This window comes from Lutra lutra, chromosome 15 (genome assembly GCF_902655055.1).
Source record: "Lutra lutra chromosome 15, mLutLut1.2, whole genome shotgun sequence".
In the NCBI taxonomy this organism is placed as follows: Eukaryota; Metazoa; Chordata; class Mammalia; order Carnivora; family Mustelidae; genus Lutra; species Lutra lutra.
In genome coordinates this window covers 50,606,784-50,624,529 of record NC_062292.1, presented here as the reverse complement: position 1 = coordinate 50,624,529, position 17,746 = coordinate 50,606,784, and the positions used below count along the sequence as shown (strand labels likewise).

The 17,746-nt window shown below is 34.5% G+C and overlaps 1 pseudogene; it reads left to right on the top strand.

Annotated features, from left to right (window-relative positions):
• The window catches only part of LOC125085591 (39S ribosomal protein L2, mitochondrial-like), a 38,823-nt pseudogene that overhangs the window by 12,319 nt on the left and 8,758 nt on the right, over positions 1-17,746 (top strand).

Here is a 17,746-nt window from a genome sequence, read left to right as displayed (position 1 = left end):
CATCATCCTTAATGAGGAAAAACTGAGAGATTGTCCCCTAAGGTTAGAAATAAAACAAGGATGTCTACTCTCACCACCTCTTTTCAATGTAGTACTGGAAGTACTAACCACAGCAATCAGAAAACAGAAAGAAATAAAAGGCATCCAAATCAGCAAGGAGGAAGTCACACTCTCACGGTTTGCAGATGACATGATACTCTATATAGAAAACCAAAATTCTCCACCAAAATATTTCTAGAATTGATAAACAAATTCGGTAAAGCTGTAGGATACAAAATCAATATACAGAAATCTGTTGCATTTCTGTATACTAATAATGAAGCAGCAGAAGGAAAAATTAAGAAAACATTCCCAGGGCGCCTGGGTGGCTCAGTGGGTTAAGCCGCTGCCTTCGGCTCAGGTCATGATCTCAGGGTCCTGGGATCGAGCCCCGCATCGGGCTCTCTGCTCAGCGGGGAGCCTGCTTCCTCCTCTCTCTCTGCCTACCTCTCTGCCTGCTTGTGATCTCTGTCAAATAAATGAATTAAAAAAAAAAAAAAAGAAAAAGAAAACAGTCCCATTTACAATTAACTAAAAACAATATGATTGCTAGGAATAAACCCAACCAAAGAGATGAGAGACCTGTACTCTAAAAACTATGAAACAGTGTTGAAAGAAATTGGAGACAACAACACACACACACACACACACACACACACACTGAAAAGACAATCTGTGCTCATGGATTAAAGAATAAATATCATTAATATGTCTATATTCCCCAAGGCAATCTACTCATTTAATGAAATCTCCATCAAAATTCCAATAGCATTTTTCACAGAAGTAGAACAATTCTAAAATTGTAACCAAAAGAGCCCCAAATAGGAGCGCCTGGGTGGCTCAGTCATTGAGCATCTGCCTTCGGTTCAGGTCATGATCCCAGGGTCCTGGGATGGAGCTCCGCATCAGGCTCCCTGCTCAGTGGGACAGGACAGGCCAAATGGCAGTTGCTGCTCGGGAAGGGGACGCACATCCTCTTGGGGCCTTGCCTGTGGGGACACTTGTCGACAACGTGGAGAGTGAGCCCGGCCGGGCGGCCCAGTATATCCGAGCCGCAGGGACGTGTGGTGTGCTGCTACAGAAAGTGAATGGGACGGCCATCATCTAGCTGCCTTCCAAGAGGCAGGTGCAGGTTCTGGAAATGTGCATCGCAACAGTAGGCCGGGTATCCAACGTCGATCACAACAAACGTGTCATCGGCAAGGCTGGGCGGAACCGCTGGCTGGGCAAGAGGCCTTCTGGTGGACTATGGCACCGCAAGGGGGGCTGGGCTGGCCGCAAGATTCGGCCACTGCTTCTCCCTCTCCCACACATCCCTGCTTCCCTCTCTTGTTGGTTCTCTCTCTGTTAAAAAATAAATAAAGATTAAAATTTTAAAAAAAAAAAAAGGAAGGAAGGAAGGAAGGAAAAGAGAAAGAAAGGAAGAAAGAAATACATAAAGAAAGAAAGAAAGTCTTAATTATAGAGAACAAATTGATGGTTACCAGACGGGATGGGGTGGAGGGTTGGGTTAAACCGTGATGGGGATTAAGGAGTGCACTTGTCATGATGTATGGTATTGTTGAAGCATTATATTGTACACCTGAAACTAATATAACACTGTATGTTAACTGGATTTAAAACGAAAACATTTTTTAAAAGACCTAAGTTAGAGTTGGAGTTCTCAGATAATTAACAATATATAATTTGGTCCATATATATACTTATTTTTATATAAATATATACAGGTTAGCTTATACACATATATTTGATGTGTTTGATGAAAGAACCTGAAAGAAATGGCTCTTCAGTAGAATTTGCACAATAAGGATCCAGATCCTATTTCCAGAGCTCCTTGTATAAATGGCTGATTCTAGGACCAGGTCTGCAAACAACACAAGATGAACCTGGAGCGTCTTATCGTGCCAGAAATTTAAAAGGTTCTCAAAAGTCCTTCAAAAAATATCAACACCGATGGAAGCACATCAAAAGGGCTTAAGAATCAACTGAAAGAACATGAAATAGTCAATACTAAAAAAATTGAGCAAGAAAATTTTGGAATTTGATTCAAAGTATAAAATACTTATCATGAGGCCACACTAATAATTTTTTCTATAAAAAAGTAAATACATAAATGAGAGAGAAGAGAAAAAAATTTCCTATGCAGAAGAATTTCAAGTGATGTATGCAGATTCGGTCATCAGGGAGGGGTACTATAAGTTGCACATAATGATTTTCTGTCAGATTACAGTATGGAAACAGGAAGAAGATATGAATAACAGTACAGAGGACAAACCAGGAATGCTACCTCAGCTGGGTAGTCAAGGCCAACATAAACAGTCATTAATCATGTTGATATGATGCTTTCTTTAATGATGTGATGAAAAGGACACTTTACCTCTATCGTCTTCTTCCCCCAAACACGTAACTGTGGTCTATTCATGAGAAAAATCACAATTACCCATAGAGGTTCATGCTCAAAATACTTGAGCAATAGTCCTCAAAATTTTTACCACCATGGAAAATGAGAGATATCTGAGGAGATGTTGGTCAAAGTACAAACTTCCAGTAATAAGATGAATAACTTCAGGAGATCAAATGTGCAGCATGGTGACTATAATTTAAAATACTGTAAAAAGTTTTGAGAAATTGACATAGCTGGCAGGAGCCTAAGGAGACATGGCAACTAAATGTAACGGGGTATCCTGGATGGAATCCTAAAACAAATAAGCAGAAAGAACATCAAGTAAAAGCCAAGGAAATCTGGGGGCGCCTGGGTGGCTCAGTGGGATCCCAGAGTCCTGGGATCAAGCCCCACATCGGGCTCTCTGCTCAGCAGGGAGCCTGCTTCTCCTCTCTCTCTCTCTCTCTCTCTCTGCTTCTCTGCCTACTTGTGATCTCTGTCTGTCAAAATAAATAAAATCTTTAAAAAAAAAAACAAGGAAATCTGAGTAAACTGAACTTTAGTTAAGAATAGTATATCAATATCTGTTCAATAATTAAACAAATATACTATACTAATAGAAGAAATTTATAAGGGTGGAAACTGAGGGATAGGTACATGGCAACTCTATTATTTTCTCAATTATTCTATAAATCTGAAACTTTTCTACAGTATAGATCTGTAAAAACATTTAATGACCTCAAAATGGCCCACAAAGCCATTCATAATACTGACATAAGTCTATCTTTCTGTGAACACCTTCCATTGCCTGCCATTTTCACAGTCTGCCCCTATAACAATAGCTTCCACACTGGTCTTCGAGGACACTATACCTGCTCCCACCATAGGGAGGACATGATGTGACTTCTGCCTGGAACATTTTTTTTTTTTTCTACAGACATCTGCTTATATCTTTAGTTCTTCAGATCTCTACTTGAAAATCGCTTTGTATGACAGAAACTTCCCTGTTGATCCCCTACAAAATAAGATAGTCTCCTTAGCCCATCTCCAGAAATTCCTATCACTCTTTCTCAGTTTTATTACCTAGCCTTCATAGAATTTTGCATTATTTGGCATGTTATGTATTTGCATGTTTACATATTTAAGGTCTGGCTCCTTCCACTAGCATATAAGCAGCATGTGGGGAGGAATGTGACAGTTCTGTTCACTGTTGTATGTGCAAAATTTAAGAGTATTTGGTTTATGGTCGTCATCCAGTAAATGAATGAATGAAGCATGCAACAGACTGATGAATGTAGGCAGAATCTCTACAAATTTACATTAGCATATCTAATATATACGTAGAAAGACTGTCTTACAGCAGAACTTTTAATATTAACTTTCTCCTTGCTTAATTTCTGTGAATTTTGCAGAGTTTAAGTTTACATTTTATAACTGTACAACACTTTATAATACTTCCATTATGACAGCTGCACTAGGCATAATGCTGTTTGCAGCACAGTGTGAATCACAATCTGGAATATATAATGCTTAAACCTCTGACTGAACTGGAATATATAATTTAGCAATGTAGTAAAAAGTGTGCATGAACTTGGCATTAAAAATGACAATAAAATATTATTACCAAGCAGACTTTTGGAATACTTTTTGGAGACTTCTTGAGTGTGTACTAGAAAGGAAATGCTTTACTAACACTCAGTTCATGAACATTACTGCAAAAAATCTGACAATTGGATTACAAGGTTGTGTCACAATTTGAAAGTAATATCAAAAACCAGGAGGATGTGAGATATGAGAGATAAAATACTAAATATGCTTCCTACTGAGTATTCAAATCAAATGTGTTTTAAACACGAAATGAACCCATAAAATTCCATTTTAATTTTCTTCCAACCATAGAAGCTGGGGAAAAGCTGTGCTGTAGTTTGAATATGCTGAAATTAGTCACTGCAGAGGCTAAGATGTAAAACAAGTGATCTGGAAACACCCATTATTGAGAGACATCTTTAAACAATGAAAAGTAAGATACATAATGCATTTCAAGTGTTACTACTAACATTGACTCCTTGCAACTAAGATATTCACAGTACAAGGAAATAAAAAAAAACTCTCGCAATGTTGAAAGACTATTAATATATTCTTCAGACACATAGCAACAACCTGATATTTCTCAACTTATGTATTTCTCATTAATATATTTTACTGCTTTAAGATTTCAGCAAAAGTTCTAAGGTTTGGGTTTCAGAAATTCCAGGTGCTTTTAATTATTCAGTGTATTGAAAATATTATAGGGGCGCCTGGGTGGCTTAGTCCTTACGTGTCTGCCTTCGCTCAGGTCATGATTCCAGGGTCCTGGGATCGAGGCCCACATCGGGCTCCCTGCTCAGCAGAGAGCCTGCTTCTCCCTCTCCCACTCCCCCTGCTTGTGTTTCCTCTCTTGCTGTATCTTTCTCTGTCAAATGAATAAATAAAATGCTTAAAAAAAAAAAAGAAAAGAAAATATTATATTAAGCCTCAACTGGAAAAAATAAATTGGTCATTGGATAAATATTACTGTCATTCAAAAAATGTTGATGGAACATACCTTATATTTGTTTTAAGGAAATGTTATTATTAGTCAAGAAATATTCACTGAAAGGCACCTGGCTGGTTCAGTCAGTAAAGCATGTGACTCTTGATCTCAGTCATGAGTTCAAGCCATATGTTGGGCATAGAACTTACTTTAAAAAAATTATATATTCATTTATCATCTACTCTGTTAAAGAAAATTGCATAGAACCAAAATTTAAAGAGTTAATAGAGAAGATAAATTTTATAAATAAATGTTTACAAAGAAGAATATTTTGTGTTGCATCACTGTCTTTGTATATTTATAATAGAAAAAATAAGTGTGATTGCACACAAGATAGTTAATAAACATGAATTTCTGGCAGTTATTTCTAAACCCAGACTTAGAGATACCACCAAAAAGAGAAGGAATTGTACGTATATAAAACTGCAGGAAACATCATTAGGAAACTCCACGGACTGAGAAACTTGGAGAAGTGACAATGGAGTAAAAGAACAACGAGGAGGAGTAGGACCAAAACCAATGGGAATGGGTTGGCTGGGAGTTCTGGGTATATTCTTCTCTTTATATTGCCCTGGGTAAATCAATACCCACCTGTCAGAACTATGTATTAACTATTTTTGTGGTAGTTTAAAAATATATCCACAATTTTCTTGATGTTCTTAACATCAAAAGGCAAAGTCTAATTTCCTTCTTCTTAAATATGACCAAACTCAAGTGACTGACTTCGGACAATGCAGTAATGTGAAGTCATGATGTGCGACTTCAGAAACTAGGGCAAAAAAGTCTGGGGCTTCCTCTATCTTTGATTGTTTTCTCTGGGGAAAGCTGTTATGTCGTGAGGATAGACAAGTAGCCTATGGATAGGTTCAATTAGCAGGTATCTGAGGCACCTGCTAACAGCCAGTGACGATCTGAGGCCTTTTGCCTATAGCCATGTGAGCAAGCCATTCGGAAGCAGATCATTTAATCCCACTAACATCCCGCATGTAAACAAGTGAGATACTCTGAGCCAGAAGCACATTTTCAAGTGTTCTTGAATTCCCCAACCACAGAAATCCTGAGAAGCTCATTTCTTTTAAGCCACTAAGTTTTGGGGTAATTTGCTACACAATGATAGATAACTATTTCCCTTTACCTTACTGAATCAGGAGCTCTCCTTAAAGGATATCATTGTGACCAAAACTTATCATTTTCATGGACAGATACTTTTCCAATGTATTTTGCTCCCATTGTGACCAAAACTTATCATTATCATGGACAGATACTTTTCCAATGTATTTTGCTCTTTTGACTCTGTCATCTGTCTTCTGGTATCTGTCACCAAAAAGTCTTTTGAAGTTGAGTATATTGAATATTTACATTTTTTTTTTTAATTTGAGGGCTTCTATGTATTGTCCTGGGTAAAATGGAACAGAATTCAGTGGAATAGCTTAGGACAGATAAGAAGTAAGAGAGAGGTAAAGGGCACAAGTTTCAAGGTGTGATCTGGAGTCACTTAAAAGAGAAATATGTGTAAAGTTTTTGAATTTTCATGGGAATTGGATATGAGTCTTTCAAGGAAGGGACTTCTTTTAAAAACTTCATTATACCAATCAAAAAATGAAGTATATTAACATCACTGGATGTTTGTGATATATTTTATCACTAATCCATTCAAATGAACAGTGTTACTGATATCAAACTTTCCTTGACGTTACAACTATAATTCTAAGTTATCTTTGAAAAAGGTATGCAATTTAGACAGATAACACATAGAGTTACACTGCCAGTACATTAAAGAAGCAGGTGTCTGGGCCAGAAGACTTAGACCTTAGCATCTGACAAAGTTCAGAGATGTGTTGCTTGTTATAACTCCCGTTTCCATTCACAATCTAACAGTTCACTTTCTCCAATGGCAGAACTAAGAAATTTTCCATTTCCAGTGAAAAGGAGGATTAAAGAATCTCTTTCAGCGGTGTTTTATCTTGAACAGAACAAACATGGCTGAAGAAAGTTCCTATGTGCTTTTGTTTTTGATATCTTATTTAATTTTTTATAAGGATGGAATAAATATTTATGTTTTTATTTCAAAATATTACATGTAAAATACAAATATCCTTTTCTTGTTTTAAACAAATCTCATACCTACCTTTCAAAAGAATAAAGGGAAACCTAGGTTTCTGTCTTTTGAGACTTTGTAAGTCCTGAGCTTATTTTTCTATGTGCCTATCCAATTCACAGACTCAGTTCAAGAATTCCTACTAGGGTAGATCACATACCTGCAGGCTTCTTGCAATGAAAGATTTCATTTCTACAGAGTCGGGCATTTTTATTTCTTTATTAATTTATTTTCTTCGAAGCTTTAACAGAAGCAAAAAAATAATATTCTAGTATTATTTTTCAGCATACATAGATCCTCTCCTTAAAGGTCATCTGAAAGTCAGTGGGTAAGATATTTAGATCAAGTCAGAATAGTATACTAATAAGTGCCAGGATGAACAAAACAAGTGTTAGGGAGTTGAACTTTGGACCATTGGATTTTTGCAGGTTTTTTTTTTTTTTTTAGAGATTCTTTGGTTCCTGAACAGATTAACAAATTCCCCTTGCCTTGAGTTTATTGATAGGAAGAGATAAAGGAAAAGCAACTGGACTTTGTGGCCCACTTGTTAACTCAGAAGGCTTGCACTTGAGTTATGTCCATTCTCCTTAACCACTTTTTTTTATCTTTTATTTATACTGGAGTGGCAGAATCTGGTTGAGAAGCCCAGAGCAATTCATGCCCAGGCAAGTCAGAGGGCATAAGTAAACACATAGGAAGGTTTATTGGTGAAGGAGTTAGAAAAGCTATGATCTTTTTAGGTCAATATTATAAGTCTAGTGAGAAGTTCACAGTGATAATAATACTGACTGAAACAAATGGAAAGACCAAAGTGGAAAACAAGGTAAATGTAAGCACACTTTGTAAAAAAATAGTCCTAAGTAAATAAGCACGACAGTGGTAAAACATAAAGAAAACATGTGCTATACTTTTGAGTTCCACAAACTTTTAAAAAAAGCAGAACAGGGAAAAGTTTGTTGGGTCATAGCACTCTACCAGCATCCAAAAGCTGTACATTCTAGACCAACACCAGACCATCATGATATTGATTACATATGTTCTACAAAAGTGTTTATAATTCTCAATATTTTTTTTATTTTTTAAGATTTTATTTATTTTTTTGACAGAGAGAGAGAGAGAGAGAGTGCATGCGCACAAGCAGGGGGAGCAGCAGGCAGAGAGAGGGGGAGAAGGAGGCTTTCCGCCGAGCAGGGAGCCCAATGAGGGGCTCAATTCCAGGACCCTGGGATCATGACCTGAGCTGAAGGCAGATGCCTAATCGACTGAATCACCCAGGTGCCCCTTTCAATATTTTTTTCTTACTGAGTTTTCCTTTTTTAGGAAAATTGTCATCAGCATGTAGTACCAGAATTGGGAACTTCACCAAGCTTTCAGGAAAGCTTGGTTTTCTTGTAAATAGATGGTCTTCATTTTTATTATGAAGCTATTCAATATAAATCAGTAGAAAGATTTATTCTTTAATATTGGCCTTCTAGAATAGACTTTTTCAAACAAATATAGATCATAGCCTAGAAATAGATGATGTTACATAACCTGACTTGGTTGTGTGGTGTAGAAAAGAAAGCCATTTGAAATAAATTGGGAGTTAGTTCCAAAGTAATTTTTGGAAAGATACGCTTATATGTTCCTTAGTTCAAGAGTCTTTAGAAACTGATTCCCTGTATGGAGATTCCTGCTGGTTCTGTACCAATGTCTCAGTCATGGATTTGGATGATTCCTCTCATACAGTTTCAAAAGCATCCCAAGGCAATGTTTATCCTTTGAAGGATGACTTATCCAACACTACACCTGTCCATTTCTTTAGGAACTTCATCTGAGAGATTGATATTAAAAACTAAAAAGATCAGATGGAAAAACAGTTCTTGTAATAGTCTAACTAGTTTCTGATGTTTGATCACCAACAACTTCTAAACGTCACCCCCTCTCTTTTCTCTTCTCCTCCATGTCCTCCCATCTTCAACACTAGTCGGGGATTTAAGCAATGCAAGCCCCTGCCCACAGACAGAACCCAGCCCCATCCCCTAATCACACTAAAACTTCAAGTCAGATTCCTTTTCCTGTCTTCTCAAACAATTGTTGGACCAGCTTGAGAGGTTTGACTTGTTCTTCATAGAAAACCTTATCATATAAGCAGTAAACCTTTCATGCTATCTTGGGGGGTGTGTGTGTGTGTGTGTGTAACATGAAGTTTTAATATCTGAACCAAATTTTGGGTGAGGGTCCATCCTGTCCCTGTGGGATAGTCACAGAGTTAATAATGTTAGTAATAAAGTAGCTTTTCGTTAAGGATATGTCTTTTAAATCTAATCAATCAATTCCTAAAGGAGGTTTATAATTTGTAGGAAACAAAATAAACTTGGTATTTGGAAGACTGATGAATAGAAATCAGAGCTCAGATCTATTGTGAAACTTGCCTCAACACTTCAGTCGGAGAGATGCTCATATTTAGGTCAAGAGTCCTCAGGAGTTTAAACTGCTCTGAATGGTGGCAAGGGTTTCCTTATTGGATTTCACAGGGGCTACCAAAATTGAAGGTTGCTTACTCTCTCGAACATCACTAGAACAATCTGTTAATTAAAAAGGAGATAATTTTATTAAGTCTATTGTGACATGTGAGAACACTTATTTTTTTTTTTAAGATTTACTTATTTCTTTGAGAGAGAGAGAGAGAGAATGAGTGTGGGGACAGACAGAGGGAGAGAATCTCAAGCTAACTCCCCGCTGAGCAAGGAACCTAAGGTGGGGTTTGATTCCAGGACTCAAAGATCATGACCTGAGACAAAATCAAAAGACCAACGCCTAATCTAACTCAGGCACTCTGGAGAGAACACTATCTTGATAGTCAGATACATATGAATAATCTGGATAAGGCTATAAAATACATATCTATGGCATTGCTAGATAGATGATAGAGACAGAGATAGGGATATGAAATAGATACATATAGAGATGACTAAAGCTGTATGTTGGAAATAAATTGTTATTAACAAATAATATTTTTCTTAATTTTCTCTCATGCTATCTAATGTCTCATCTGTAATTTAGTATTTCCTAGTCAACTACTTTTCCTTCTCTCTTTTTGCATTTCTTTTTTCCAGATCTCAATTAGCAAGAGGTAAGTTAGTCATACTATTCAGTTCCAGGTTCATTTTTTTTTTGCTTTAATGAGGTATAATTAAAACTTGTATATATTTAACATGTACAATGTGGTGTTTTGATATAAGTTTACCTTGTGTAATGATTACCACAATCAAGCTAATTAACATATCCATTATTACAGAGCTCTAAAAAGCTTCCTTTTACTTGAGGTACCTGAATGATTCTATATACCCACATCCTTAAAGTACTTAGTACCATTCAGCATTTGAATTTTTGTCAGTCTGATAAAGATAAAATATCTCAGTATTGAATTTATTTCCATTTTCCTCTGAATACTGATGATTTTGAGTAATTCATCATTAGTAGTGTTTCAAATTTCTTCTCAAAGTTTTCTCTTCTTATTTTTATCATTTTTCTTATATTCAATTTTGACAGTGGACAAATACTAATTATTAGGTTCATCATGAAATAAAACAAAAATTGTGATACCTTAAATTGAAGGTTTTACAATTTAATGATATTCTCACATATTTTGGAGAGTTAGAAAATGTCTTCTAAGATGGAAGTGCTTCTCTGTTTTGCTCTCAAAAAACGAGATTCTAACCTTTAAATGGCAAAGTTTCAGCTGTCAAAATATATGCTGAGATGTTGGTGCCCTATTAACCTAGAATGAAAATAATTGCCATTGGCTCAAGAGCAACAGCAGGAAGTGTGGGTCGCCCTTCTAACACCTTTGACTTTCTACAGTAAAGTAAGAGGCAAAAAAACCTATGTGGACCTTAAATGTGAAAATGACTATGTTATTGATGTTTCACTTCTAAGAGAAACAGAAAAGAACTTTAAAAGTACATTCATAAAACAAGTTTTAAAAAATGTTTAAGCAATATGTTTCTCTGTTATTTTCATCTCACAGTAAAAAAAAGTATTAGCATTTTTATGATCAATTTGTTTAAAAGAATAAATCCATAGGCTAATATTTTAGAAGCCATATATGCAACATACAGAATGAACTTAATTTTTCCTTGTGTAACTTATGTATATACACTTGTATATACAAGTGCATAATAATATAATTATTATTGATTATAATAATATTCATATAATAATCATTGATAATAAAATCAATTATATTGATTATAAGTATTATTAATATACTAATTGATTAGCATAATAATTTTCATATCCTCTGTGACCTCATTATCAATTAATGTATGAGCAAAGGTCACCAATAATTTTAATAATTCATACTCTATTTACACAATAGTAAATCAGTGGATTAACCTACTTGGTTTTGTAGAATTAACCCGGTCAGGAGTTTTAAAGCACTAATATTAACTCATTTTTAATCTGCCAGTAATAATAATTTTGTTATCATTAGATGGTTCAGCTGTTGGAACATAAAGTAGGAGTAGTTTTCTTTTCAAGACTTCTTAACAATTCCAAATTATGCCTGATTTACAATGTGGTTCCTAAATTTTAATAGTTATAAGTCAATTTTGGTAATTTTCTGTTAAAATTGAAAAATCTGGAAATTAAATGTTCAAAGGTTTGAAATAACTTTTTACATCCTTATCCTCCATTAGAATACAAATTTATGGGGCGCCTGGGTGGCTCAGTGGGTTAAGCCGCTGCCTTCGGCTCAGGTCATGATCTCGGAGTCCTGGGATCGAGCCCCGCATTGGGCTCTCTGCTCGGCAGGGAGCCTGCTTCCTCCTCTCTCTCTGCCTGCCTCTCTGCCTGCTTGTGACCTCTCTGTCAAATAAATAAATAAAATCTTTAATAAAAAAAAAGGAATACAAATTTATTTTCACAGGACTATTAATTAGGAGAGGTAGCATATATGATTTTACATTTGTCACCTAGGATAATTTCTAATAAATAGTAGACATTCAATAAATAGTTGTTTTAATGAAGAAAAATAATAAAGCCACACTGGAAAATATTTGGTTTCACCTATAATGTAATTGCATATTACAATTTTAAAGAATTAGGTCTTACCACCTCTCAATTCCCAGGAAAGGTAGAACTGACTCAGAACTAAGGATTGCTCTATGAATGCATATCATCATTTCAGGAATTGTAATTAAGTTTGCTGGTGGAGAATATTCATCAATTATCTCCAACAGGAGTGCCAGCCAGATGACCGAGATGCAATAAAACTCTAGTTCAGAATTCATTGGGCTAAAGTTTAGGGCAGGAAAGAAAGAGAATCCAGTTTGGAAAATAACTGAAAACTTTTTTTTTTTTTTCTTCCCGTCTATTCTCATTTAAGACTCGGGTATTAAACATGGCAGTCCATGACTTTGGAAAGCCCAATAAGCAATATACATCAAGGAGTGTAGGTTCCAAGGATAATGGGAGAAGAAAACAATAAAATTTCCTTGCATGCTTTCATTTCTCCTTTGTTCTAATCAAGAGAAGTTGATCTATGTGAATTCTTTAGGGTAATTTAAAGTGCCCAGGCAAATGGTAATACAAGACCATGGCACACTAAATTTGTATATGACTTTTTTAAGATTGCTACCCCCTGAAATCTCTAGTTGGCATTATTTTAGCTGCAAATAACAAAAACTTATCTTACTTATCAAAATTAAAAACTAATATTTTTGTGAATAACACTAGACATCTCAAAAATTACAAGAGAGTAATTTGAATTAACAAGACTCAAGAATGAAATAAGTCTGGAATGCTCAAGGAAACTTGAAAAGCAGTGTTCATCTCACTTCCAATTGGTTGGCTATTGTAAAAGAAAAAGAAAAGAAAAGAAGTGTTGGTGAGGATGTGGAAAATCGGAATTTTCATGTACTGGTGGTGGGAAGGTAAAATTATACAACCACTATGGGAAGCAGCATGGTGGTTTTGCAAATAAATAAATAAAAATATAATTACCATATGATCCAATAACTCCACATCTAGGTAAGTACTCAGAAGACTTTGAAGCAGTATCTCAAAGAAATATTTGTACATCTATGTTAATACCAGCATTAATGGTGGTTCCAGAGACTAGAGAAATGGGGGAATTCAAAGCTATTGTTTAATGAGTGCAGAGTCACAATTTTACAAAATGAAAAGAGGTCTGGAAATGGATGGTTGTGATGGTTGGACATTATGAATATATTTAATACTACTGAACTGTACATTTAAAAATAGTTTAGGAGTGTCTAGGTGGTACAGTTGGTTAAGCATCTGACTCTTGGTTTGGCTCAGGTCTGATCTCAGGGTCATGGAAACAAGCCCCACGACAGGTTCTATGCTCAGTACAGAGTCTGCTTAAGTTTCCCTCTCTTCCCTCCTTCTCCCTCTGCCCTCCCCCTCTCTCTTTCTCAAATACATAAATAAAGCTTTTGAAAAAATTAAAAATAGTTTAGGTGGTAGATTTTTTTGTTGTGTGTATTTTACAATAAAAGCCAGGAAAAAAAGATTGATAACATTTCATTGATAAAAATAGAAAAACATAAGAACATTAAAAATATTTGATAATACTTAACATAATTTTAAGACAAAAATTTTAGTAAAATAGATATAGAAGAGAATGTTTTAAATTAATAAAGATTGGGTACAACAAACTTAGAGAAAACATTATACTTATTAAATATTGGAAGTGTTCTTACTGAGATTGGGGGGAAAAAAAGATAAGGATGTCCATTATCTTCATGTTTATTCAAGTCAAATATTTCCTAAAGGGAAAAGGGAGTATAAAGTTGAGACATGAAGAAAAACGACATAGACTGTCGTTTTCATGGCTACAACTAGTTGGAAAAAGTATTAAAAGACTGAAAATCTATTCAAGTTAATAAATCATTTTAGCAAGTTGTCTGGATAAAAATCAATGTGCAAAAAGTAAATGCATTATTATATACCAGTAACAATTAGAAAATGAATATTATTTATCTTTCAATTATGAAAAAATATTAAAACCTAGCAATAAATGTTATAAAATGCATGCAAGATCTACATGTAGAGTTACAAAATACCATTTTTTTAAAAGATTTTATTAATTTATTTGAGATAACAGAGAGAACGCAAGCAAGGGAGGGGTTGGGAGAAGCAAGCTCTCCACTAAACAAGATGCCCAATGAGGAACTCAAGCCCAGGACCCTGGGATCATGACCTGAGTCAGCCGAAGGCAGACACTCAACGGTCTAAACCTCCAGGAGCCCCTACAAGATAGTATTAAGAGAAATTAAAAATAAAGACAAATAAAAAGAACTATACCATGTTCAATGTTTGGAAGATTGAACATTTCAAAATTGGGAAATAGCCTTAGGTTGATATGTGAATTCATATAGATTATAGGGATTCAATACAATCCCTATCATCATTCTATCAGGTCTTTTGTGATTTCTGTGTGTTTATATTGCGAACTGGCAAACAAAATAAACTAAAGATACAATGGAGGATAAGAATAAGGTTAGGGGAGTTAGATTAGCCAGTCCCAAGACTTACTATATTTGCACAGTAATTAGAATGGTATAATATTTGTAGAGGGATATCTAAATAAACCTATGGAAAATATTTTAGTATAGAAACAGACACACCTACATATGTTGTCCCCAGATTTATGAGAAAAAAAAAAAGGCATTGTAACACAGTGAAAAAGAATAATCTTTCCAATAAAAGTTATTGGATAATATGTCTATTTATATGCAAAGAGGGGAAAATATTGAATCTTATTATCTAGATTAGTACCTTACACTGTATTCAAAAACCAATGCCAGATGAATTATAGACTTGACATGAAAGGGAAATTAACAAATTATCTTCTAGAGATAATACAGGAGGATACCTTCATGAACTTTGCACGGGTAAGCGTTTCTTAAATGGGATACACCAACACTAACCCTGAACTAAAAATTAATGAATTTTGCTTCATTAAAATTAAGGAGGTCTGTTCATCAGAAGGCATTATTAAGAGAAGAAAAGGGAAAACCAAAGAATGGGAGATGATAGTCTAACTGCGTAAAACAACAAAGATTTGTATCAAGAATATATAATGAAAGAGTAGAAACCTGTCTGGGACTTGAAGAGTGAAAATCAACTTGGACTGAAAAAGAGAAAAAAAGTATCCCTGCCATTAATCACACTGGGAGAACAGACACAGATAAAGTCAGCTGCAAAATTAACTAGAACTGTTGTTTTTCCAAGGTCATGAAGCAACTGTGAAATACCATAATGACCTCTTTTTTAATGAATATTGCTTTCTTATCAATGACACCCTAGAGCCACTTTGCCAGTCCTATCTATATCTGGTGATACCTAATCACTAAGCTGTCTTTGCCTTGTGATAGCACCCAATCCCTAGTTGATCCCTACTTCCTAAACCCACCTCAAAAATACGAACCAATCTAGGATTGACTACTGCTTCCCTTAGACTCTAAGAATCATGTGGAAAGGCCAAACCTTAGAAAAGATGCTTTCCTAATCTCTCTTATGGGGCATTTTATAGTTCTCTTGAAGTTCTCTCCCTTGAATCAAAATCTCACTTTGATAGACTTCAGGCTTTTACCTGGTGGTCTTTGATTTATTAGGCTTTACCAAATAATCGTCAATAACACTAAGAAGAAGAAGAAGGGGGAGAAAAAGTAGTAGTGCCGGAAATAAAAGAAATTTTCAAATAACCAGAAAGCAATGAAGAGTTGCTAAACATCATTATTCATAGGGAAGTCTAAAATAAACACACAGGGATGCCTGGCTGACTCAGTCCATAGAGCATGCAAGTCTTAATTTTGGGGTCATGAGTCCCAGCCCTACCTAGGATGTAAAGCTGACTTTAAATTAAAAAAAATAAATTAAAAAAATAATAAATCCACAGAAAGATAAAGCTATATCTTTTTGTATGTGTATGTATAGACACATACATACAGCTCCCTAGAATAGCTAAGGTTTAAAAGCTGAGGATAAGGAGAGAACATGTGAAATAACTAGATCTACACACTGTTGGGAATGTAAATTGTTGCAACCTTTTTGGAAAACTGAGGAGCAGTATCTTTCAAAGAAAAATGTAGAGATACCCTATGACCAAATAATTCTAATCCATGGTATATACCTAAAAGTGATCCATATATACATGCAAAATACATAATATAAAATTATTTCTACAGCATAATTTATAAAAGCCTCAAACTGGAACAACCCAAATCCACAAGCAGAATGGGTAACACTTTGGAATATTCATACAATGGGAAACTACACAGGAAAAAAAAATGACCTACTGCTGCTTGAAACCTAAATGATGGCTTTTTCAAACACTTTACTGAGTAAGAAAAGATAAAAATAAGAATATCCAATGTATATAAAGTTCAACAGCAAATAAAGCATATTTACGGTGATAAATGTTGGATTTAATGATTGGGAGTAGCAAGCATGGCATACAGTTTGCTGATAATCTATAATTTGACCTTGGGGGTGATGTGTTACTTATTTGGTGACAATTCTTTAAGCTATAAAATTTGAATTTGTGCATTTAAAAATATTTTTGTTATATATTATAATTAAGTAAAAATTAAACTCAAGAAAGACTTAGAAACAGTTAATGGCCATTTTGCATTTAGATTAATAATTAAGATGTTTTGGAATTTCATACATTTTGGAAATTATATTGTTTTCTATTTATTCAAAATTTTCACTTTAATTTTCACTATTTATAGTATATATTTATATTAATAAGTATAATGCATAGAATTAGAGGTTAGCATGAAGTTTTCATAACTTTAATCTACAAAGCACATGGATAGTCATTATTTTTTAAAGTTCTTATGATCAATTATCTAATAGTATTAAAGAGAATAGTAAACTTATGATATTTTACTATAATTCACTGCATCAGGAAATTATAAGGCAGAGTTCTAAAATACTAAGCTCTAAAGCATATCACCATAGCCATTAAATGTTTGTGAATCTGAAATTCAACTTAAAAATATTAAAATGTGCGTATAAATTTTATGTACATGACAATAATTAATAGAATGAGAAAAAGAGAGTTCTGATATACAAAATGAAGGAATTGAAATAATTCAATGTTTTATCCAAATTTTTGGTGGTAAAATTGAGAGGAATTCATTTCCATATTTTACAATACATAAAAGTAATTTAGATGTCTTTCTCCCTCTCTCATTTAAAAACAAATAAAGATTTTATACCAGTCAACATTTTCTGGAGGAACATATTCAATATCAAACTTTTTCTCTGATAATTTTCATGTTGCTCACTTTATTCAACTAAACCATCAATCCAATGATGGAGTGATTTCACTACAGATGAAAAACATGAAGCTTGGAGAATAATGACAAAGATATTTTACCAAATCCAACTCTAAATAATTTTGGAGACTAGATTTCTACCTGAGCAGTTTAATTTCAGAATCTGTGCATTTAATTGTTACACACCGCTGCTTTCCCTCCCATCCCTGAAATTTGTTATATTCCATACATCATATAATTAACTCAGAGGAAAAATCATAACTGCTACTTTAAAAAATTCCCATGTAAGAAATGTCATCTACTATAATATCTTTTTTCTCATAATAAGAAGTAATGATTTATGGTTCCCATGACAT